This window comes from Falco punctatus, assembly GCF_963210335.1.
Source record: "Falco punctatus genome assembly, chromosome: 1".
NCBI lineage: Eukaryota > Metazoa > Chordata > Aves > Falconiformes > Falconidae > Falco > Falco punctatus.
This window is the reverse complement of record NC_137580.1, coordinates 72,980,554-73,006,521: the sequence shown is the minus strand read 5'-3', so window position 1 is coordinate 73,006,521 and position 25,968 is coordinate 72,980,554. Positions and strand designations below refer to the sequence as shown.

Genomic DNA, 25,968 nt, shown 5'->3' with positions numbered 1-25,968 from the left:
CTGCCAAGCTGCTGAGTTGACGGGAGGTTTTCCAGGGCTCCTCACCTATACGACTATAAGCAAACCAAGACACAAGGGGTTTTTTTACATAATATTGACAGCTTCTGGCACAGGAGAAGGGGAAGAATGATGTACAGTCAGCAGCTCAAGCTTCAGCACTAGCACTTCTTATTTTCTGCTGCTAATGCTAGCTTGGCAGATCAGGCATGCTGGACTGACATTTTTTCCTTGGTGTTTCTGGTCTTGTCATCTGGCTGATTTGAAATCAAGCAGAGGTTTTTTTCTGAGACCAATGGCTCTGTATGCTGCTGGGCTGAACTCCTTGCCTCAGCAGTTGTCAAACTGTGAGGACACACGAGTGGCTTTGTAAACTACACACCGTAACAGTACAAAAGGAAGCTGCTATATTAAAGTTGCCACGTGGCCAGATTTTCTTATAATATCTTTATCTGAAGGCCTTGGCTTCAAGAAACATTGTTAAGCATATTAGTAGCCACAGATTTTCCATTTACTAAATATAGCTGGTGCTCTTATCAAAGATCTGTTTTGTCCGTATTAAAAATACTGTTTGACCTGTGTCAGAATTTTTCAGTATTTTTAACACTGTTGAGCCCCTAGGTTTTTCCAGTCACAGTGAGGATCTTTTCAGAAATTATACATGTTTCAGATCAGTGCATATGAAATTGCTTTTTGTGCTGTCCCGCTGTGGTCCTTCAGAAGGAATTCTCCACCCTTCTGGCTTGAAAACGACTTATCAGCGTGTATTGCTGCACTGTGTTGGGTGTGATTTTTTTTACCAGGAATAAACAATCGAGGGGAATGAATTAGTTGTCACAAGCAGCTTTGGGAATAAAGAGCAAAGTCAGGGAAAGCACAGAGCTATGAAGGTTCTTTTTGTCAATGTTCATATTCATGGTTCATAAAAACCTAATGCAGAATGTTAATTTACCCCCCCCCCCCAAAAAAAAAAAAAAAAAAAAAAAAAAACCAACAAAAAAAACCCCAAAACAAAAACCAACAACCTGAACAAATCCATTCAGACACTGTGCATTTGTCACTTGTGAGCCAGATGCTGACAATCCTGGTATTGTCCTGTCTCATAGTCCAAGAAATATCAACTTTTATATTATGAAAAAATATTGAATGTACCTAAAATATTGCAGTATTTTGGGGAAGGGGTGTCGTAATGCCTTGCTATATTGCAGAGTGAGTACAGCAACCTGTCACTTGATGGTTTCATGTTCTTTTTTAACAGATACAAAGAAAATAGGAGCAATGCATATGATGCTGAGGTTATGGTAAAGATAAGCTTCCAAATGACAGTGAATTCAGAGCAAGATTCCTGCCATATATTTTTTAGTATGTTTCTATATGAAAGACCAGAGCTCTTTTTGTCCAGGTTCTGTGCTAAGGCATGCAGAGGATCCCTAACTCAAGGAATTTATACCCTGAACAGAGAAGACAGATGGGTGGAATGGGAAATGGAGGCACAGTAATGGAAGTGCTTGGGCGAAGCTGTGCAGCAGCCACTGCGAGAGCTGGCCACAGCATCTAATTTGCCTGACGGGAAAAGCAAAGCTGCTGGCCTTCCTTGAAGACATCACCTTTAGTTTAAACTAAGTATTTATATAGGTTGATTTCCTTACCTGGATGTTTTTATTTTATATAGCCATGAGGTTCAGTGATGTGGCTGCAGAAAAGGATCAGAAAGCCTTTCTGATGTTTCCTGCTTTCACGGACAGTTCTGGTAGCCAGGATGAGGGATAAAGACGAAGGGTTCCAGAGGGACCAAACACTGGAACATTAGAAGGGTTTGGTGGTTTGTTTGTTTTTGTTTTGGGGTTTTGTTGTTGTTGTTGTTTTTTCCTAGAAAAGGGCAAAAGAAAATGTTGTCAGTACTAGATATTTTTTTTTTCTTAAATTTATCCTACTACATTTTCTGGGAAAACACAAACTGCATGGTCTGACCTTTTACATATTATTCATCAATGTTTTCTTACACATTGCTCCCCAAGAAGAGCCCTGGAAGACAAATAAACCACTGTGGCACACTGGAATTATTGACGTTCACTACAAGTAGGGAATAAAATGGGAACATTTCACCAGCAATGGTGGCCTACAAAATGGCAAGAAGGGAATGGGTAGCTGGTCTGGGTACATGATCCACATCCTGTGCTTACTTCCAAATCTGTCAAAAAATCTGCCGTAAAAGATTCCTCAGACAGGCAAGTAGGAACAGCCTTTAGCTCTGGCATTAGTTCAGCTTGTACACTGTCAGGTTTGATGCCTCTGGGAGAGGCGCGGGGGTTTAAGGAGCATCAGGACATCGATGTGTGTGCAGGGAAGGACATTTCTTCCTCAGTTTTGCAAGCAACCAGGCAAAGCTCTGAAGCCTGAAAGCCATGAGAGTCCAGCCTACAGAAACAGGAATATTCTGCACCAAACAGAGAGTCCTCTCACCACAAATAGCAGGTCTTCATATAGGCTGGAGAGACCTCTGGCCAGTCAGCCCAGCACAGTTATAAAACTTGTCTGAAACCCGTCCAGGTGCTCCCTGTCAAAGTTTAAGGCAATGTCCTGCAGTAGTCCCTGGAGCAGAGGAACTGAAAGGAAGGAGCTTCAGAGGCAGGGTGGTAGCCCAAACTAAGCGAAGAACTGTTTTGTTTGACATTTTGCCCACCGTTCATAATTGAAAGAAAAAGCTTTGACCTGTAAGAAACCCTGGGTGTGGTGGAAAGTGCTTCCTGGGCTGGGGGAAGCCGGCGAGCTGCCCTGTCAGCTGCTTCGGGCATGGGTGAACAAATACATGGTCTCTGGCTGAAAAGTGATTATGATGGGAAATATTTTGGATGGATTCACACTTAATGATTTTCAGGATTACTCAGGTGCTTTTGTTTTAAGGCTTCAGAAAATTTGTTCTTAAGGGCTGCAGGAATAATCCTATGCAATAAAAGTTGCTGATGCTTTGGGGCAGGCAAGATTTTACTCAGAAGATTTAAATTTTCTAAATCCTATGAACACAATCTAGCAAGGCAAAGTCCATTGATGAGGTGACAAGTCATTTGCTGAAATGTGCAAATCCTAACAAATGAAGGTAGTACAACTTGAAAGGCTCCAGAAGTGAAGCATCTTAATATGCTGGCAATATGCTGCGCAGAGTGTACAGCACAAGGCAGTGCATGTTTGAGAGCAAATGTAGGTGCATGCACGTGTGCATATTCGCTACTGGACGAAAGTGCAGGCTTTACATTGATGAGCTTGAAAATCCCTGTCAGACAGGTAGGCAGCAGGTGATACTGGACCTAATACTATGGCTGTAATGATTTTCTCCATCTTTTGTGCTGAAGACCTTTATTCCTTCCATTAGAAAATCCCAGGTCCTCTTCTTAGGTCAGGATGTGTGAGTTTTAGCCCCCCCCCGATATCTTGAGAGAAACATATGTGGGTTTTTGGTTTTTTTTTTTTTTCTTTTAAGTAATTTGTATTGTAATACACACCCAAATCCCTCCTCAAAAGAGTGAGAGCTTTCCAAAATACGCTAAAACTTAATCCAGCATGAGGGACTTTCCCCTAAATGGTAGCATTTTGGAAGGGCTGTAGTATTCCCAGGCTCTATTTTTTTTCATTTTTTTTTTTCATGATACTCCTGATAAAAATATGCAAGATTTTGTGATACTCAAGCTCAGAAAATACAACATCACACAACTCGCAGAGAAGAGCACTGTGTGCATACCGAGGGAGAAGTCTACACAAGAAGATTTGGCCTCCCAGCATGAAGGAATTGTAGTCTGTACATGCTGTACATTTCCTCATTATTTCACAGTATAACATTGCTTTCTTCTCACAGCCCAGCCATTTCTCTTTCAGCTGCTTGAGTTTGGCATTTCCCTTTGTCCCCATGGCCATTCACATGTTTGAATTCTGGCCGGTATGTTGCTTCTTAGTGTATTTGCCCCAGATGACACCCTCTTGATTCCCAAAGAAGCATATAATTTAAAAGTTTAACATCTATCTGATCTAGACTTTTTTGAAATGCCCTTATTTATAATGACAGAGTAGCACCCCTGGAAAACCTCTGCCACTACATAACCACTAAGTTACCCGAGGAAGCTATTGCATAAGTGTTTTCGTCACCTTTTTCGTGGTAGGTGGATTTCTGTAACAGCTTTCTGCTCCAAACCTGCTCTACGTGTGGTCTTCACCCACAGAGGTAAACGGGAAGTAGATGACCTGTAAATACCTGACCATGTGGCTGCTACCTGTTTTCCTGCCTGCCCTGCTTCCCACCGGTGTCCATTGGAATCATCTGGGATTCTGTTTATTAGGATTTCTTGTCTCCACATCCACAGTGTCTGCTCATCCCGCTTGTCCCATGTATGCTACTTGGAAAAACATGAGGACTTTTGATAGAAGTTGCTTTTACAAAGACGGATGGAAGTAAGCTGTGGATGCATCCATGTGTTACTTTCCATGAGGGAGATGAGCGATACGTTTCTTAAGAGCACATGACTTATGTCCTCCTCTGACATACAGGCTTTCCATATAGAATGACCTGGCTCAGGAAGTAACATTTATTTGAAATAACATCTTTTATTACAACAATCTGTTCCTTGTTTTGGCTAGATTTTAAAACTTCATTGAACATCACTGCATGTACCCATCTCATGCTGCTGTTGCCTCACTTTGGAGACTGTAGGAGATGCTTCAGGATCGCTTACATGGACACTATAATAGCACAGAATAAACATCCGTACAATTTGTAAAAGAGATTGTCTTAATCTAGGAGACAATCGTAACATCTCACAAATGGTAAGCATCTGGTCCAAAGAACAAATCTAAAGCATTACATTATCACTACTGGGAACTGTGAAATGACAGCCCACTTTAGGGGTCCTCAGCAGTACTTTTTTTCTGGTAAATGTTGCAGTGTTGGTAAACAGAATGTATATTTATGGAATAGCTTTGCTTTTGAAGGCATCAGCATAATTCTGATGAGGCTCATGTCTGCAAAAAGAGAATTTCATTGGGGAATTTGAAGACAGTAATATCCATTACTATGATCAGTAACATTTCATGGTTAGGTGCCTTTACATATGTGCTAATTAGCAATATGTGACAGTCTTTTGCTTAGCAAACTGATCCTGAGGGTAATCTCGTAGTTTTCTCATGATTTAGCAAGGAATTAGAATTCTAAACAGTGGTAAAATGCATTCATAAGTATTTGAACTTGACCAAGCCACAGCTCTTAGTTTAATTTTATTTTTCGTTCCCTGTGGAGGTTTGATAAACCACAGAAACTGGCCATGCGTTTTGTGCTTGCTGTTACTACTCACTGTTTGGTACTACTTGGAATTTGTCTTGTGTTTTCTGTGAGACAACCAAACGTATTCACCCCAGTCTACCCAGCAAGGCTGTTCCCTTCACTCCTCCAGTATGAAATGTCTGTTGCTTTTAAATTCAGTGGCTTTTCAGAACACTTTAACAGAATACATTTTCTTGACAAGAAGGAGAGAGGAAGTCAATAGTGTCTGGTGTTACTTTGTTTATACTCCAGCTATAGTTGGAGAAGCTGCCTGTGGACTAAGTGTCCTCAGCAAATTAACAGAGATAGCTTGTCCTAGGACCTCAAGAGAGCCTCAAATGTTGTGGTTGACAGTTATGGCAGGTAGTTTTCATGTGCAAAATAATAAATCGGGGAATGAGCTCCAGTCCTGCAGCAATCTTGTGAACTTCCCACCTGTTCCCAATCTGACTGCTCTCTGTTGAGGCTTGAGCATGCTGATGAGCATTAATTGCCAAGAGAAGCCCCACCTGGGATCTCCACCCACACATCCCACCCAGGTGACGGGGCTCCATTTAAGGTCGGGCCTGAACACCTGTTCCTTCCTTCTTAGCACATGGTTATCCAGTCCTTGCCTCCTGCTGTTCCTGTCTGGCTGCCCGGACCTGGCTCACCCCTTGCCCTGTCTAGGGCCATTGAAGGACCTGGCTCTGCCTGTTGTGTTCGGATGCTGTGGGGGCATGGGGTGCTGGTAGGTCACGGCTGATGCTGGGGTTGCCCTTGGCTCCCCACTGCACTGAGCAGCCCCTCTTGCTGTTCTCTGGCACTGTAGCCTTGCAGCCGAGCATCCTCTGTTGTGGTGAGGCAAGGATGAAACAGAGTGTAATTGAAGAGTAACTACAATCAATTTATGCTCTAGAGAGGCTGTTTGCCCACCTGGTGAGTATGTGTATGGATGTGGCCCAGTCTACTGGCCTTTCACCTGGACTTTCCATGGGTAATGTGGACAAGTTTACATTAATAAGCTTCTATAAAAGTTGTGTTTGTTTCATATGTGAGTGTATGGTGTGTGAAAAATTTAAAAGGTAATTCTGAATTGTGCAAAGTGAAGCATCTTTGCTTACTGCCTAATGCACCTTCAAAATCCTAATGGCTGAGGATCTTTCCATATTTGGATGAGTGCAGGCTGTTAGATACATATAGTTGGCTTGTTTCTTGCTTGCTGTTAGGGGGTTTTGGGGTTTTTTTTTTGGGGGGGGGGGGGCACGTGTGTGGTTTTTTCTTCTTTTTTCTCTTTGCCGTAAAGTTGGCTTTTTTTTTATACAGACTTTTTAATTTACATTTTCTTTCATCTGGAATCTCGAGGCCTTTGATTCATATTTGCTTTTTGCTTTTGGTGTATGGAAAAAGCTTAAGACATACTTGGCTCTGATAGTTGTACAAATTTCAACATGGGTAAGGAATAGAAATATTTGAAGCTAACCTCATCCCAGTGTTTTTAAGAATTTCAGTTACTAGTAGCCATGGATTGCAAAAAAACCCTCATTATCTGTATTTTGGTACTAGATCTTAAAAGAATAGAATCAGCAATAGTTTACATGCTTGCTGGGTGACATTGAGTGTTAAGCAGGAGAGAAAGCTGAGGTTTGGTTCCAAAGGATTCCTGGGAAGTGACTTTGAAACATGGCTTAAAGGGTAATTGCTTTTCCATCATAAAGTTTTTAAAGGAGAGTGATTTTCCAGGTGTTTGATAAACACTTGGTTAAATAATACGTCTAAAGTCAAATGCTCAATGAAAACCTGTGTTTGGAAAATAACAATTGCAAAGAGAGGGGGGAAAAAACCCAGCTACTCCAATAGTGTAGCACCTCACCCAGAAAGAATGTGAAGGGCTGTAATCAAAGAGTTATAAGGGTCCAGAGTTTACCCATTGCTGACTGCATTCAGAGGGGAGCTGGGATGCAATAGCAACCACTTTAACTTTTATGGCTAATATATTAATGGATTTATTTACTATTTTCTTTCTTTAACAGTATTCACAAAAATAATTTCAAATTACAAAATGCTTGCAGCTTTCCCCAGTCTGGCGAGAAAGAAGCCAAAGCCAAATACAATTTGGATAAATAAGGCCATATATTTAAATGGTTTCCTGTAATGGGCTGCTGCCCTTAAACACCACCTCAAAGGAGTAGTAGAGTTCCTATGTCATGATAGTTGTAAGTATGGGAGCAGTGCTGGCGCTGTAATAATAGCGGAGTTCTTAAACTTCCACTCCAGTGACTGTTTTGGTTGTGGGGGGTCTTTTCTTTCCAGTAATGGTTTAGGTTTTCTCCCCCTTGTTAAAAAAATAAAATTAATCCATACTATGTATGTGCTATCTCTGGATTTACAACCTCATGTATCTGCATTCTTTAAAATGTTGAAGGGTTAACAATTAATAAATAGACATAAAACTTCTTTCCAGAAAGATCTGTGAAAAAAGGTGTGGGTGTTTTGTATAAAAGAAAACTGGATCCTGTGGTTGCAGGATAGAAGAAAAAAATATTTTTTTCCTCCAGTGCACCTTCCTAAATCTTGCTTTTCTCCCACAAGTATATCTGGTTTCAGCAGTAAAATGAAAGCCTGTGGGAGACAGTGAAGGACACAGCTAAGACAACAGGGCAGTCTTTTTCTTGTTTTCAATATCTGCATCCTCTGAGTTTTACCACTTGTGATCAGTGCTCTCTGCGCTCAGTGTAAATGTGCCCACTGAGGCATTCTCATGCCAGCCCTTTGCACCGCTTCCCTTTCGCTTGGATCCCGCAGGCAGGGTTTCAGTGGGGCTCAGACACTGTCCCCAAACTTCCCATCCATTACATAAACCATAGTAAGACCGCTCCGGTGCCAGAGTCTATGGGCCAAAAAGGGCTGAGCAAGAAGGGATTTGTAGGCCACATTTCTGTCTTGTAAAACACTTTCCGGAACTGGCAGGAGCTGATGCTCCACAGTTTAATTGCCTTTTCACCTTGGGAACTGGAAGTAAAATATATAGATCTCATATATTTTATCTTTGTGATGGATGGTCATAAAGGGGACTGTGCCTCATGTGCTGCTGCTTTTTGTTGTTATTACAATAGCAGTAACAGGAAAAGGTTTAAAGCAGCTTTCTATAACTCTAATGCAAGAATGGTTGTATATCACTAGCAGCAGTTCTTTTTCTATATAGTGTTCCTGCAAATGCAGGACGCTGCCTAAATGCTTACAGGTAGCCTCTGTGTGTTAATTAGTGTTGATAACCAAGCCTTTGTAAACTTTTCATCTGCCTAAACAAAATGGAATAAACATCAGATTTAGGCGATGGCACAGTATAGGTAGCAGGGGAGGAGAGAAATGTGTTTCTGATATCTTGTTTTACCCAAAGACCATGGAGAAGGTATGAGATCATCAGTTTACTGTGCAAGAATATATGGTTGTTAGGGCCTGGAGGAAGCTTCTCAAGGTGAAATAGGTTGGTCAGAATGAAGAAGAGCAGAAGATGAAGGCAAATAGACCTACCAGGATGTTGCTGGAAAAAAGTTCCTGGAGCGGTAGCTCCTCCCCTCTTGCTCTGCTCCGCTTCCAGCGCAGCATCATGATATGCAATAATACAGTTAGCTGTGTCCTCCATGCATGGGTTTAGAGATGCCTGTGCCCTGCTCATCTGCTGAAAAATAGTGCAAGCATTTATTAATAGAGACTGACAATGTTTATGTACAGCAAGTGTACATCTGCAACTTTTATCTGCTAAGACATATTTGGGGCTCTGGGGGACTTTTATTCTTGACATCTTGGCAGTGTAAGGAGACCGTTTTCAGTTTCATCATATTCTTATTATGAAATAAGAGCCATCTATTATAAGTGGCTTTATAGCTAAGAACTACACTGAGAATTTAAAAAAATCCCACTTTATTTTCCACCAGACAAATGTTCTGCCTTTCTGTTTTGTGTTGTTGTTTTGGGTTTTTTTGTTGTTTTTTTGTTGTTTTTTGGCCTGGGTTTCAGGACACAGCAGGAAAATAACTGTAATCCAGTTTCCTTGTAGTGCTGTCTTGCTTCTTACAGAGTTTGGATAATTTCACTAGTGGTTGTCCCAGTTCTTATCTATACCAACAACTATAACATAGTTTGCGGTATCCAATTGCTCTGTGGTCTTGGACTTGAAGAAATGTCTTTGCATGGCTTTTGGTATATGCAAAGTATTTCAGTTTCCTCACTTCTGTCAATAAAAACCTCTAAACCCAAGCAGTGCCCTAACAGGATGGCTGGGACACATGGTCCCATCTGCAGTAGGTGTTACAAAGGACATAATGATATGGGGGTCTCTGCATCTGAGCTGCAATCTGTTCCAGGAGAGTGGTTGGGATAAAAAGATGCTAGTGGGAAACTCGGGATCTCTCTCACGAGAAGTCTGTGGTAGGACAGGGAAGTTTTCTCTGGCTACTCTTGAAATTGTTCTGCTGTTGTGTATGAAGTAGCTGGATTGACCAGGCCAGGGAAGGAAAGATGAGCTTTCCAATGTCTGGGTAAGGACTTCAGTTGGAGAGCAAAGGATCCTTTCTCAAATGTGTTGGTTTTCTTTCATTTGTTTATATCACTTACAGTAATTGGATATTGGAAATTATATGTAAGTGGTGATTATTTTTTTTTGTTTGCTTCTTTAATAGTATTTACCTCTGGGTTGTTTGGTTACCATTTTTTATGACTGAAAATTTCTTTAGAAGTTTTCTCTTTCCTCCTAATAACGTTATAAAGACTTAAGTTCTTTTATTATGATATTTCTCTTTATTTTAGAAGAGAAATTGCAATAGCAGGATTTGGCCCAAATGACTAGCTTTCCAAAGTTCCAATATGCAGCTAGTCCTATAGCCAGTGTGTGTAGGGTGGAATATTACAATGATGACTATTTCAAATCTGAGTAGTGCGAGGGCATGGCAAAGCTGTGGGTGGGGAGGGGGTGTGGTGGGTGATTCCTAGATGTGATGCATAGGTTTTATGTGTTTTCTTGCCAATAAACTTCTGGGTTTTCTTATAATTAAGTGAAGAGAAAGGAACTTCCTTATTTTTGGACATTGTACCCATGGGGTTTCACCTGGTGTGGTGCTCTGTCATTAACTCATCCAAAAGCTGATTCCTTGGAGCCTCATCAGGAGAAAGCCAGGATACTAAACCACTGGAAATCCTCTTTGCATTGCAAAAGAGAGAAGCTGTCCAGTGGATTATGTGCCATGGCAGATCTTGAAAGCATAGCACATCAAGGAAGGAAGGGGTGCCATAACTGCGAGGGTATTTGGCTGTTATTTTTAGAGTTGTTTGACTGACAGATCACCGTGCAACAGTGACGTGTAGGGGGAGAGCTAGTGAAATAGTGCTGGAGATAGTTATAGTCTGATGTAACGCCAGTGTGATGACAATTCCCTGGCTCTTAGTGGTGTTTTATCCCTGACATGCAATGTTCTACACTTCAGCTCTCTTTTGTTTTCCATGGCTTGTGAGCAAATGAAAAGGATTCTTTTATGAGATACTGAATACCTTTTGTATTTTAACAAATTTCACTTTGGATATAGGAGAAATGCACTGTATGGTTGGACCTGTGGTTGGTGAAAAGGGTACCCACAAATAAAAAAAACATCTAATTTAAAACTAAGTTAGACCCTGTTCCTTTCCACTGGGAGAATGAAACCTCTCAGCATGGGACGACTTTGCGGTGGATGGGTCACCGGTGTAGAAATTATCTGTTTTCTTACTCCCGTTTTCCAGATCCAGTCTGACATACTTAGAAAAGCAAAACATGTCCAAAGGAAGATCTTAATAAAGAAATGTACCTTTTTCTGTGCGGGGTCTGCTGACTTCATCAGGCTTCCACTAGTGTCTAATCTCCACATGGTAGTCTTGTAGCTCACTGGATAAAAGTAAAACAACTTAAACAGTTTTATTCCAAGAACTTTCTATGGCTGCTTCAAGATACAGCCCCTATCCTTGTTTTGATGTCTTAAGGAATATCTAGATCTTTCACTGTTTTTCTGCAAAAAGTTGAATTTTATCCCCTGTGACAACACAGCTGCGTTCAGGGAGAACTGCTGTTGTTATTGCATTAAATTGGTCAGTTTATGCTCTCCAGAAAGCCCATCCCTTTTCAAGGGTTTAAATCCAAGAGGAAATCCCACTAATATCAAATAACATTACAGTATAGGAAGAATAAGAATACTTCTATATATACACCCTATATAGGAATAACAAACAGTAAATATAAAAGTCCTACTTACTACGTGAGTCCTAAATTAAGGAGGTGCAAGAGGAAGAAAAGGCATAAAATATACTCCATAAGTGAAATGAAATTACTATTATAAAAGTACGATGACAGACTTGCTTTTAATTAAAATAACACCTGTTGGATTAAGTTTCAAAGAAGTGATCAAAGAATATACTGAGTACAAAACAAGGCACACAGTAAGTGTTCAGTAGATCAAAACATTTAAAAATATTTCGGAGAAGTATGAGATGTAAAAGGGAAAAAAAATCAGGGATTATGTTGGGATTATACTGAAACTTGACTAAAGGACCAACACTCCTGAACAAATAACATTACATTAAACTAATTAGAGTTCAGAATATGAAATTGTTAAAGCTTGCTATCTCAGCTGTTTCCTTAAACTGGAAAAGGGATTAATCCATATTGTAAAAATAGTTAGTGGTTCAGAGGGCAGAAGCTATAAAATACTGCTGAAGGTTGAAAAAACAATAACAAAATCCACAAAAAGGTGGAGCCTGAAGTCCCAGTCCGTGGAAGCCTTAGGCAAGTGAAGAGCTGTTTGAGCGAGTCCATCCACTGGACTCTGGTGTGCCACTGCTGTCAGCAAGGTGTCTGTGGGTGCTTTAGGGTGTACCCTAAATCCATGATACTTTGTCTGCAGTTTAAGACTGGGTAGTTTCACTGAAGTTAAAAGCATTACAGGCAACAGATTTAATTAGAGGGCATTCTTCCCTGCTGCTATTGTCCTACAGACAGTTGTTTGTTTTCATTCTTTTAAATTTCCTCTACAGACTTCTGTAGTCTAAATTTTCTTATTTAGAAAAGATGTTCAGCATTCAGTTCTGATGGCTTTCCAGCCCTATTTAAATCAATAAGGATTGTGAATGCCAGAAATTCATAAGGAGAGGACTTCAGCACATTGAAACTTGTGGAGGATGTTATGGCTGACTGCTGGCTCCTCTTGCTGGTGAAAGATGCTGAGGCAGGCAGCCAGCTGCTCTCCCCAGGAGGGAGTTAGTCCCTGGATCTCAGTTTGGGAATGGCTGTCTGAAATAATTTTGTTCAAATATAGTGCCTTTTATGTTCTTTCCAATTCTCTGTCCCTCTCGCAATTACCATTTCACATGGGAAGCATGTACCCTTTCTTCTTGTTCCTCCTCTGTTATTGAGATGGGCTGTCAGCGGTTTACTCCCATTGTAGCACGCACTCAAACACATATAATTACACATGCATCCTATGGCTAAGTGAGGTAACAAGAGGTACATTTGATCCTAAGCTTCTAGAGTTTGCATGGCAAATATGAAATAAAAAGACACTGCTGCATATAAATAAGCATAACTTGAGTCTGCAGATAACATTTGGATCAACTCTCGGCCATTAGAATGCATTTTACTTGTTTGGATTTTTTATAAACATACTACAAGAGACATAGGGTAGGTGATCAGTGTACCTGATAAACAAAAGCATTTTTGACAAAGTGTGCATGGCAATTGTCTCTTTCCTAAGTAATTTTCTAGCTGGCTGATGGAGCTTTTTGATATTCTGTTTATCACAGTTTAAGGGTTGATTTGAAAATCACAGCACTGCACTACAGACACGATACTCCAGCAAACAGATGGTAGAGAACCATCAGCTGTAATCTGTGAGTAAACAAAGACAAATGAAGCTTGGTATTGAGTTTTGAAGATGAGATGTGATCGTGTTATAGAACTGCAAGAAAGCCATGAAATATCGTATCGTCCTGTCTGTACAGTAGAGAACAAATGCTGTTTAATCAGGCATGATAGCACCATTTCTTGCTGCATTACTGAAACCTGCAGTTTCGATATGGTAGAAGAATAATAATGTCTGATCAACAGTTAGGAAAATGGGAATAAATTGGTTTTATGTGTTTGTTTTTCCTTAGTGAAGTCCATAGGGCCACCAAATGACAGACAGGCTCGGTGAAGTTGTTTACCAAGGAAAAGCAATGCATAAAGCGTGAAGCTGCAGAGCTTCTCACAAGACAGAAAGAGAATACTACTGTTTTGGAAAGAGAGAGCATTTGCTTCTAGAATAGAAAGGGGGCCATGTTGTCTTCTCTAAACATAGAAAAAGGTGAAGAGATCACACAATATTTGTTTTTCTACCGAATGGTTTATTTGCATGTGTTAGGAGAGGGATTCTCTTCCACTGACAACACATAGTATCTTAAGGATTTGCAGAGTACTAGTAGTGTACTGCTCAACGCTTTGAGGTCAGGAAGGTGAAAGCACGCTGAAAACTTTGCCAGGAGGCTTAAACATTTTTGTGGTTTTATCTGTTTACCTTAGCAATGATAGAAGATTTAGACAATTACCCGCAACCTCAAACAATGTCTTGTTCAGAAATACTACATCTCCTTTTGCTGTTGTCACTGGGTGCTCAATCTTTTGAGTGTTTTCGTTCAAGTATTTTCATAATCGGGTCTGATATAATTAGGACTTAAAGAATGGTGGCTGAAGTTAGAAGTTTAGCTGGAGGCTGTGGAGAGAAAAGGAAAACTGTCATGCCTTTGTTAGAGCTCAGTCCAGGACTGCATAGTTTCTGTGGCTGCTGATTCATCACAGCTCAGAAGGGCACATGTTTTTGAAGATATGTTGTGTATTTTCAAGGAAATTGGTAAACAACTTGCCCCTTTGGGGCACACTAGCATTGGAGTGCTGTAGCACAAATCCTTCATTCTCACGTATGCAGTAGATTTTTTTTTAATTATTTTTGTGCTTCAAAGGCAACCATGCTTTTCAACCTCTCTGTTTGGCAGTGTGGGAAAAAAAAAGTGGTTGTAATGTCTCTTTTCTCATTGCCAACTGTTTCAATTTATGGCACTTTTAAATTCTGTTACACCTTCCTTTTGTTCCCTTTCTATTTATTTTATGGCTTCTCTTCCTTTTCATCCCTCTCTTTATTGCTTCCTGAGGGTGGTGGGGTTGTTTTTTGGGTTTTTTTTTTTCCCCCCCTCCTCTTTGAGTTCACTGTTTTCTAGGTTTCTCTTGCCTGTGCAGCATGGGGTAGTTATTCAGCTGTTTTCTAGAAAAGCCAGTACTTCTGTTTGACTCCTGCAAACAAACAAGAGAAGACTGAGACAAATAGAAGATGGAAATGAATTAAAAAGTGAAGTATCTCTGCCGAGAGGGAAACCTTAGGCTCATAATAGACAATATACCTGTGTTATAATGAGCTGCGGCTAGGATGCAGGCCAAAAAAAGTGCAAAGCATGAAATGCACAAGGACAACTTGCATACACAGATTTCATGAAAAAGCAATCCAGAAATCTTTCTGGAACAGGCTTTCTCCCAGTTTTTTCAGCATTTCTAAATTTGCCTCAGCTAGTAGGAAGTAGTTCTCTGCTTCTGCATCTAGTATTGACTGAGGTACATGTAAAAAAAGCCCAGGCCTACAGTGGCAGAGTATAGGCTGGGGCCTGAGAACAGAGAGAGAGTTGCAGTGGAAGCAACTCTCCTCCTTCGGAGCCAGTTTGCTCTCTCTTCCGTCTAGCTGCTGCAAAATGCTGATGCAATATTCTTCAAATTAAATGTTCTGAGTCAAAGGGGGACAGACTAGCTTCTGTGTATGGGAATGTAACATTAAAATATCAACCCACTCGGAAAGTGGCGGAGAGCATTAACTCCTCTTGAGTGTGAGAAATTGAAATGATATGGGGTTATGGTAATGTGTGTCTGCACCACCAGGGAGTGTGGTGCAGTAGAGTTGCCATCTGCAGCAGCTGGTCCTGAGGACACACGGGTCAGTGTGTTTGCACTGGCTGCAGCCCTGCCTGGTGCACGGGACGCCTGTTGGTCCCAAGGTGAGTTAGGTGTGCTCCTGGGATGCGTTTTCTGGCTTACTGCTTGTGGTCTGTGCACAGAGGTGGCTCCACAAGGGCTTCACAGTGCGCTCCTGATGGACACTAGAATGCTAATGCAGTCATACCCCAAACATTTCCATTTTAAATCCACCTTTTCCTCAGAAGTCACAAATTTTAACATGTGTTACTGTGGACTAAATGGTGGTTACAGGCTCCTAATGTGATAACCTGAACTGCTGATCCATTATTTTCTGTGATCAATCATAGAAAAGAGGGAAGCAGTGATACAATAACGCTGAGGTTGGAAACCCTGGGCTGAGTGTTCTGTTGAGCCCATAGGGTGGCCTGGGATGGTGCTGGAGTGACTGGGCAATGCGGTACAACATCTAAGTTACAGTTACAGACTAAGTTACAGCAGGAGCATCTCTGCTGGGGCCCTGGCGCAGCCTACGCTCGGCAATAAGTTATTGCCGATGCTATAAACCCTATATGATGTATCGGCGATTCATTTTTCAACCGGCTGTTCCCACGCTGTCTGTTTTATCTCAGTTGTTAATTTAATCCTGGCAGTAAATTGCCTCGCTTCTCTTAAATCTCCCTGCCCTGCCAGCCGAGAGCAGGGGGACCGGGCCGGGGGCGCGGGGGGACGCGGCGTCCGCTCGCTCGGCTGGGGGTGATGGGCGCGGGAAACGGGTCCGCGGGCTCGGCAGCCCCGCCGGGGGTCCCCTCGGGTGGCGGCGGGGCCGGGGAGGCGGCAGTTCCGCGCCGGCCGCCCGCGGGGGGGCGGGAGGAGGCGGCGGCGAATCCTCCAGGCGGGCCGGGCGTGCGATCACTAGTGGGAGCTGGAGAGGGCGAGAGGAGGGGAGAGAAAACCCCGGACCCCCCGAAGCCGAGCGCAGAGGCTGCGCGCCGGGCGGGAGCGGGCGCGGCGGGGGAGGCAGCCCGGGGAGGGGCAGCTCGGCGGGGCCCGCCGGCCTCCGCACGCAGCCGGTAAGGACGCCGGGGCCGGGCGGGGAGCGGGGATGCTGCGGCGGGGCGGCCGGGCACCTGCGCGGCGGGGGACCCGGGGGGTTGCCGTGCCCGGCCTGCGGGGGGGGAGTGGTGAAAGCTCGCCGGTGCCTTGCAGCCCGAAGCCGGGGCACTGCCTGCCCCGACCTGGGTGCTCGGCCAGCTCCGCCGCAGGCCGTCCCACGCGTGGTGCGCAGCGCTCGCTCTCGGCCGTTCCCAAGTCGTCGCCCGGAGCGGTGCCCTGCCGGGCGGGGGATGGGGGGCCCGTCTCGCCTGCGCGCCTGCGGCTGCCCATTAATCCCAGTGCTCCCGAAACGCGCTTTTAAATCAAAACGCCCGTTTGTCGAAGTCCGTCTTGTTTATCCGCGAAGGTGCCGGAGGGCGCGGTGAGTCCCCGGAGCGGCGCCGCTGGCCGCCGGGCTCCGCCGCTTGCCGTGGGCTGACCTGGACTCGGGTTGACCGGTCGCACCGTGTCGCTGGGGGTTTTTGGGTGACGCTGCTCGGTAACATAGCGTTTGGCTGCTTGATTTAAGAGCCTGATGCGCGTAAATTACAGAAAGTGCCACCGTTTCGTGTGGATGAAACCAGACGTATGCCTAGCGTCCCGGGTCTGAGTGCCACAAACGGGGCTAGGGGGTGGGTGGGCTGTAAAAATAAGGCAGGTGTGTAGGGATAATTCACTAGAAGGCTCTCTCAGCATACAATCATTTGCAGCTTGGATGCCTCCTAAGGGAGAGCTGGTGTCTTTATAGCCTCGCAGGTTTTCCCCTCTGTGAAAAGCTCCGATTGCCCCTTGACCCAGTGTAAACTTTAAGCATCTGCAACGTGCTGTGGCAAGGAACTTCATAGCTTTGACTTTATACGCTGTGTCAAACACCACACCCTTTTATTTCGAACCTTCGTTTGATAGCACTTATGTCTTGCATAGAGATAGTGCAGAACTGGTCCCTATTCCTCTCCATCCCATTCATGCTTTTATAACCTTCCAGTGTTTCCCCTGTTATCTTCTTGTCAGGCTGAAATGCTCTCTTCTGCTTCGTTTGAAATTTGTCTTAAGAGAAAGAAGTGAGTACAGCCATCGTTGTTTGCTGAGAATAATCATTTTGAACGACAGGCACGTTAAAGTTAGGATGTTAAAAGCTACAGTCTCTGGCAATAACTCATGGAGGCAGTGTACATTAATTTGACAGAGTGGCTACCATGTGATTGCCTACAGAGGACAAAATCGGATCTGTCTGACAACTAGCAAGAAGCTTATGGCACCACTTAGTCCTGCTTTCTTTTCCTGGCAAATGTTGCATGTGCAGGGAGTAGATTTCTTTCAGAGGTTTTTAAAAGCAACCAAAAAAAACAAAGTAGCATCTTACTCTTAGAGTGGTATGATGGATTTGTGATCTGCTTGTAAGTAGGTTCTCTGGTTCATGTGTTGAAACTTTGCATTGTTATGAAACAGTTTTGCAGTTATTTCAAAATAAGGAATTCATCATGGTAAATACAACCTAAGGGCCTTGACTGTCTTTCCACAACCTACTACCCTGCTTGGCTTCAGCCGAGTTATTCTTGATTGACACTTGTGCAGTGGGGTGGGGGGTGGGGAACCCCTCAGGCCTTTACGGTAGTTGTATCTGTACCTGTCTACATTTGTGTGTGTGCGTGCACATCCCTGACCTAGCAGTCCTTCCTGGGGGTCAGTATACTGAATGCTCTGGCTTGAAGTTAGCACTTAAGTACGTGCTTAATTTTAAGGGTAGAAGTGGGTCCATTTTAATTGGTGCACTTGTGTAATTAAAGTGATGCATGTGCTGGGGTCTTTGCTGCAGTGAGGCCAGAACGCTCACTGCTTTGCAGACTCAAGCCCTCAGGTCTTGAAACTCTTTTAAAGAGCTTTGGTTGGTGATGATGCAAACTGACAGATTCACAAAGGCTATTCCCAGCATCTCATCTTTCTTGCCTGTTTCTGTCACTCTTCTCTGCATATTGTTTCCTAGAAAACAAGAGCTTCGATATGTAAGACATAATATCTGTTGCCAGGTGCAAGGAAACAATGAGAGGAAGTCTGATGCTCAGGTGGGAAATGATGTGTTACTACTCCCAAGAAACAAGATTAACTTTTTTTTCTTTTTTTTCTTCCAGATGAATGTTTATGAGCTGCTCTGTTTCTTAACCAGTGATTGCTTGCCATTGACTACAGAGCACTTACCTAGACTGTAAATCCTGTGGGAAAGTGGCTGCTTTGTGGTATGAATGCAATACCTGACGCAGTGTGCTGCGGGGAGTGAAGGGGTGTCTCTGGGTTCAGCCTAAACACCGCTGCTAACGACAGCCATCCAAGTAGTTTTACAGCCCTCAGATAGAATATGGGATAAGCCAGAAAAGTCTCTAAAAACTTGTGACAGGTATTTTCTACTGACCTCAGAGTAGTTGCAACAATAGAATAGCATATAAAGTAACAGGATTATCTTGGTTGTCATCACTCTGCTTAAGAAATTGGTGAGGATTTATAGATATATCAGTATCTGACTTGTATATGCCAAAATTATCTAGATCATTGCGCTGTAAATACTGGAAATATTGAACAGAAACAAATTAATTTGATCTATGGGTGATACCCCATAAAACAAACTATAAACGATATCTTAGACTTACTACCATTTGTATTTTTATTCCTTTTCAGAAGAGATGAGCTCCTATTTTCACATTGTCTTGAACAAACTGAGAATGTTGCTGCTAGTAGGCAAAACTTGGAGGAAACTGGTTAGAAAACATGGCAGTTTGCTCTGAAGTTCACATGTCAAACTGCTTTCTTCACTAGTGCAGGTTTCAGACCAGACTTGCTTCTGACAAGCACTTCCCTCTTGCTGTTTTGTATCTGGTTTGGGTAGCAAAAAATGTAACAAGGGTTATATAAAAAGATTTTTAAAAGTCTACAAATTGTAACATTCTGATGATAACTATGCATCATATCATGTTTTACATCAGTAACCTTGTTCTTTTGGGAGTGTGGAAGGAGGAAAGATTTATCTATTATAGCTTCTATAAGAACTGGACTTTTTTTGTAGTAAGGAAATGATTTTGAGGTAACTAAAATACTTTATAAAGCAGTGTTTGATTACATTATACCAGTTTTTTCAAGCATTACATTACTGAGTTTACTTTTCTCTGCTTAAAATGTCAACACCTCATCAAGCTGTAAAGAAATTCCTGTGTGATCCATTATTCTTTATGATCAGTTCACGCTGTGCCGTGTGCGCACACCCAGGTGTGAGTGCTTACACCGCACACACAGAGGAGCGTGTATCTGTGTGTGCCTGGACAACAGGCAGTATGTTTTAATTGCTCTCGTACACAGGGTATGTTGGAGGGTTTTGATAAGAAGCAAAACCCAAAGGAACCTCTTTTCTTAGGTGTTGTGTCCCAAGGCTGGGGTCCCTGCTAGCCAAGTGGTATGTCCTTGCACCAGCTGCCCTCCTCACAGGGTCACCAAGGGGGGCTGTATTCTCAGCCCAGCTGCCGGCTTTTCTGCCACTTGTCAGAGCGAATATCTTTTAGGTCTCCAAACCTGTGTGAGATTTTGTTATAATTGGCCAATAGGCTCAAAACTTATTAGAGAGGATCTGGCAGATGCGTTTATCCACAGATAAGCAAGTCTAAACATTTCCTTGGGAAAGCAGGCTGGAGGAGTTACTTTCTGTTGCAGTCTGGGTGTAAAACAAGTCCTCATCTCGTGGTGCAGTGGCCAGCTGGGAGGGCACTTGCGTGGAAGTCATGGTTACGATTTTGAGTCCTATATAACTGGTATTTGGAGTCATCTGTGGCGTGCTGCAGGTCCGCAGAGTTTGAAGAAATGGGCAGAAACCACTGAATGTAGTGAAGAGGCTGAGGTCGCGACGTGGGTGTGAGGAGACCATCGGTGAGTGTGGGCTCCTCCTTCACCTGTTCCAGAACGTGTTTCCAGCAGTGACTGAACTGTAGTATGCAGGGACCTGCGTGTACACACGTCTCGGGGAATTTTCTTCCCCGGAAACTGGTTGTGTTACACGTTGAAAATTAATTCAGTGCTAAAGTCAAAATACATTGCTACATACCTCTACACTTTGATGTCATGAAGCCAAAGACTGTCATTTTGCAGCCCAGGATGAATAAATGCATGTATTTAAAGCATTCATTCTTTAAAACTACAACTTATTTCCTAACAAAAACATAACTGTTGCTGTTTTTCTGAAACAAAAGCAAATATTGTTTGGTGTTCAGAAAAAATTTCACATGTAAAGCCTAAAGTACAAAATGGGTTGTATATAAGAAATATTTATAAAGCAGCCACTTAAAAGTTTTTAAAAGGTTAAGTTATTCAAGACTCATTCCCTGAAGCTACAAATGTAGTTGTTCATGCATAACTTCACTGAGGAATACTCATGTGAATAAAATTACGCACTTGCAGTTTTGTAGAATCAAGACTGTAATTAGCTCTAGGTTAATTCCCTCCCATCCCCCTTCCTAATTAAAACCACACAGGTCAATTAAGGATCAAATGAGACATTACCTTTGTGATTATTGTCCTTGGCAGAAATAGGTATTCTGATAAATATTTCAATTTCAGTATAATCTGACCTTTTGTCCAGTTTGCTTTTCTTTACCCTTACCACTTTGGGCCGAGAAAAATTAGTTGTGTTTAATACAGAGTATGAAAAAGTGAAATGATGAAGCACATATTTTGGGCACATTTTATTTTAGGGGACACTCCGCCCACCCCCCGTGGTGGGTTAAATAATAGACTTACTTGCCTTGGATCGTTAATGTGTATATGAACAGGGTTTGGCTAGTTTGTTTTTCTCTCTCTTAAGTACACAAACACAGCTTTATTTGTGTCCAGATAGTTAAATACAACTTTCTTCATGTATCTGCCAATTTCTCTCTTCCCCATTAGAAGTGATGATGAAATGACATCCACAAGCGTGCATATAGAATACAGTGCAGAGGGCATAGGTGTACACAGAGGCTAAATCTTTGCTAGTCAGATTTGCTTCAGAGCCTGTTGATTGTAGGCTCTCTACATATGTGAGATTTAGGCAAGGCAAAAAAATTCTTGCTTCTGTGCCAGATGTATTGCAAAGTCAGGACAGTGTAATGGAGATAAGGTTAATTAGCTATTTGCATTTGCTACTGAAGTTGGATGAACAGTTTGGTTTGTGGTTTTTTTTTTTTGTTTTTTTTTTTTTTTTTCCCTAACAGGGAATTTCTCTTCAGGCATAACTATTCAGTAGAGTTTGTTAAAATGAATATAGGAAGACTTTTGTAGCCTGCAGAAATACAATTAAGTGTGTGCAGGCGTCATAGACTTCTTTTATTCATAGGCAAGTCTTGTAGGGTCTTGTCCTACTGGAGAATTGAAGTGGAGAAACCCTTTGAGCTGAGCAGGGTCCACGATGTCTGTGTATCTCTGGTTCTGTCCAGTGGGTTGCAGACACAAGTACCCCTTGAAAAGTGTTTTGAGACCCTGGGTCGAGGATGAGGTCGAGCCCAAGGTGCTGTTGATGGACAGAATGAGACTTCAGTTACTCAGTTACTGTTCAGTTACTGTTTTGTGCTTTCATCTTTAAAAATAATCATGTATATATTGTCTTTTTCCTTTATTCACGAGCCCTAGGTAGGCATTCAGGGCTACTATGTTCAGCACCTTGCAAATACTATGAATGTGAAACTGGATCTGCGTCGCATTTAGGGTTTAAAATACCAGTATAATTTCTGTTTGAGAGATGGTAGGAGGTACTTTGTCTTAAGATTGCTGGTGTGATTTTTGCATTCATACAGTCCACCTAGCTCAGTGGTTTTCATGGGACACCCATCCCTGTCACTTGAGGTGAGCTTCTTACAACAGGAAACATTTTTCCTACAGGTATTAATCTCCTTTTTCAAGTTTGCCTTGGCACAGATGTAATCACTTTACTGTAGCTAAAGAGCAAAACTGGTTTCCTCCAGAATTTTGGCATTAACTGGTAATGGATGGTAAACTTTGGGGGTCCGTCTAAGGGATAACTGTGTACATGTGAGTTATGCTTGCCAGCGGTACGTGAGCAGCAATGGCATCACATAGATGCAGATTTCTGTTTTATGGAAGGAACAGGTTTTAGGGTGTTTTCCCTGACAGCCATTGGAGCAGCAGGCAAATCCATATTTGCACATTTGAAGAGGAGTAGTATATTTTTAACTTGAAGCTAAATAATTCTTCTCTGATAACTACATATTGCAAGAGTTTAGACTTGTCTGTTTCCTGGGTGCTACTTCCTCAGGCAAGTCAGAACCACCACCGCCCCCCCCAGATATAATTGTTCACAGTGGGGATTATGCCATGTTGCTAGGCTGTTCAGTGTAATAGGGATGCTGCTGGTTGAGGACCTGCAGAAATCAATAGTTGGATTAAAAATGAAAGGAAATAAAGATAACCTGTATAACTTTTTTACTCAGAAATCCATTGATGGGGAGTAACCAAGCTTCTCTGTAAAAGAACTAGTGAATGTCTGAGGACTTTTTCATTTTGAATGAAATTTGCTTTCCTGACAAAAGCCAATGTGATCTGAATGACACATGCTGTGTTTTGAACTCATGGAATTTCCTTCTTACTTGCTGTTTTTAAGGTTTTGTGCAAGTTATTAGTTACTTGAGAATTAGTGCTTTAATTGAAAAAAAAACAAACAACCAAACAAAAAACAAGACAAAAAAAAAACAAACCAAGGAAAAGCAACACAGAATAGTTTCTAGTCCTCTCAGTTGTAAATTTTATTCTTATATTTTGAGGCTTGAATCTTGAGTTGTTTATGTGTGTGTGCATGCATAATAATGTCAGATTTACTTGGAGTTTAATTTGTGCATAAATGTTTTGCTAGATTTCTGAAAAAGAGTAGATTTTGTACTTTGTGCAGAACCAAATTTTTCTGATTCACCTTGCCAGTTCAGGCAACGTGACTTGGAATGGTGTGAAGAAATGAGAGCCTGTCAAAAGGGTTTGATCTATTTTTATACTGCCCTTCTGTTCTCAAATGTTGCACATACATTTGAAATTATTAATCCCAAGTAATTTCTTCCCTTAGTAGCATTTCAGCTGTTTCTATAAACCATTCAAGGCTTTTCTTTTATCCTACTACAAATTTAATAAAAACTAAAACTGTGTGACTGTACTTCTGTAAATGGATATATTCTTACAGGTTTAATCATTGATGGTAAATCTTTTTAGAAATTGGTGGGGCCTTTGCGTACAGGCAGCAGATGTCTTACATGTATTGAAATGCCTTTTAAAATTATTTTTATGCTACTCATACTTAAATACTGGACTTGACTCAAGGTGAAAAGTAAACTGTAAATAGTCTGATTGACCAAACACAGTGCTGTTAAAGATAAATTAATGATGTGAAATCTGAGTTAAGCTTTTAGAATTGCTTTGCCATGTCATTAAGAACCTAACTGGGCAGTTGCTTTGGGAATTGTTGGAGCATTTGAGGAGCTTCTGTGCCTAACTCTGCTTTCTATCCTCCTTGCTGGAGGACAGGGTCCTCAGCGCTGTCAGCAGGTGTGGGAATGTGCGTGGTCTGCCTCAGTGCAAAGGTGCCTGCCTTGTTTTATCTCTTCCCCACTCGCTGTCCCCAAGCAAAGTGAGGCAATCCTACTGTCAAGTGTGGCTTGGCTTAGCTGGCTAGAGCAGGAATGAACAGTTGAAGATGCTAGCTTTTGCAGAAAATGTTTTCTTTTCTCTATGGCTCCATAATAAGCAATACTCTCAAATGACTTTTGACAGATGTCAAAGGCCAGAAATTGAGAGGTTTTTAATATTTTTTTTTCTGGTGTGCAGGTAATAGCCTAAAGAATACATGGGTTTTTTTAAACTGAAAATAGCGGAAAGTGGTGCCCATGAGATAGGGTAGAGGAGACCCAAACACAGTAACACCAGCAGAAGTCCTGCAAAGTTACCACGTTTGGGTTTGGTCTTGTGAACAGGCGAACTGGTGGCAGTGGTATAACGTGCAGAGCATAACACGCTACAAGTAGGTACGCGGATGCAGGTCCTCAGATCCCTGCTGGACTGGAGTGAACAAACGTAGCTTCAGTACCCTAAAACAAATCCTGTGAGCTGTCTGAAGGTAACAGCCAAAGGACAATGCTGTCAGCTTAACCCTGGGGAGAGAAAGTGCAGGAAAATTTGTGAGGGAAGGTCAGGACTCTTACTGCTTCTGCTTCTCACATTAGCTGAGGACAGAAGGACAGGTTGCTTCGGCAGCAGCTGTCTGTATGTTCTATTAATGGTTAGAGATCATAGTGAACATTGGAAAGGATTATAATAAAATCCCTGAAGGATGCATACAGCAATTCCTGTTTTCATTCCAGGCTCCGGTGTTGACCCTTTCATTTAGCCTGTGCTTTAAAGTGTACATGTCGCACTTATAATGTAGACATAATGTAATGAGTGGCATGGATCCTTCTTATCTGCGTAGGTTATTTCACTTCAACCAGTACAGGCTGAAATAGAAAACTCATGCTTAAATTGGCATATTGGTCCAGTGTGAAGAAAAAATAAATCTGTCCTCTAAATCGCATTACTGTCCCAGGGGGCAGTTGTGAACTCAGATAGTCCTTTCTGGGTGACCACTGACTGATCATCACTGTTTTGGGGTTTTTTTGGCTTGATTTCAAAGCATGGACGGGCATCTCTGGTGCTTGTTAACTTCTTGAGCAGTACAAGTATCCAGCACCTTTAAAAATGAAATAATTACGTTTCTTATTTTGCTTGTGTACTGCAAGTTTTAATTCCGATTTTTAAGGTGTTTGAACTGTTGCAGGTGATGACGTGTCTTTTCAGATAAAACACATGCTAAATTACAGGTGATTTTTCACTCTCTTAACAGATGTTGATCCATTTACCTGTTATCTCTAGATGCACAAATGGCCTAAGCAGTAGATTCTCTCTTTGTGGGGACTGGAAATTATCACAGAATAGTTGCTGGCAACTTCAAACTACATCTTAAACTGCCGGCGGTCTGTAAGCCATATCATCAAATGAAGAGAGGTGGTGGGGAATGAATAACAAATGGATGTTGAGACTTGAGAAGCTTTCTGCACAGAACAACCTTTTCTGAATCTCACTGTCCCTTCTGTATTTTCCCTAAGGCGTGTAAGGCAAAGCATCGGACCAGGGGCTGTATTCTTAAAAAGGGCTTGTATCTGAGAGAGGGTAATTAGCATGATTTTTATCCCACCATGAGGCACAGCCGAGTGGATCGCATGGACAGATCTATGCGCTAATCTTTGCTGAATGAGGAAGGAAACCGTGTGATGGTGGCGGTGGTGGCAGTACTGTGTGGTTTGAGGGGTATGGGGAAACAGCTCTGGGCTGCAGCACAGGGGATGCATGTGTGAAGTCATTAATCTTGGGGATTTGCTGCATTTTTTTTTTTTTTTTTCTACAGCCCACACACAGCTTTTGGCTATGGGTATGGCATTTTCCAGCAGATGGCCTGTTGCACAGGAAGGCGAGGATGATGTTGGAGACCTTCTGAGTGTGCTGATATAGTCAAATCTTTTGCACGTATTCTTCAATT

The 25,968-nt window shown here is 42.2% G+C and overlaps 1 protein-coding gene across 2 annotated transcripts in view; it reads left to right on the top strand.

Annotated features, from left to right (window-relative positions):
- The window catches only part of BMPR1B (bone morphogenetic protein receptor type 1B), a 297,524-nt gene that overhangs the window by 22,265 nt on the left and 249,291 nt on the right, over nt 1-25,968 (top strand). Inside the window, exon 2 of one of the 2 annotated variants that reach the window (XM_080369111.1) lies at nt 1,256-16,366. The gene's annotated coding sequence lies outside the window, so the exon portion shown is untranslated. Of the gene's footprint in view, nt 1-985; nt 16,367-25,968 lie in introns of those variants that run through there. The other variant, XM_080369110.1, reaches the window with a different exon arrangement.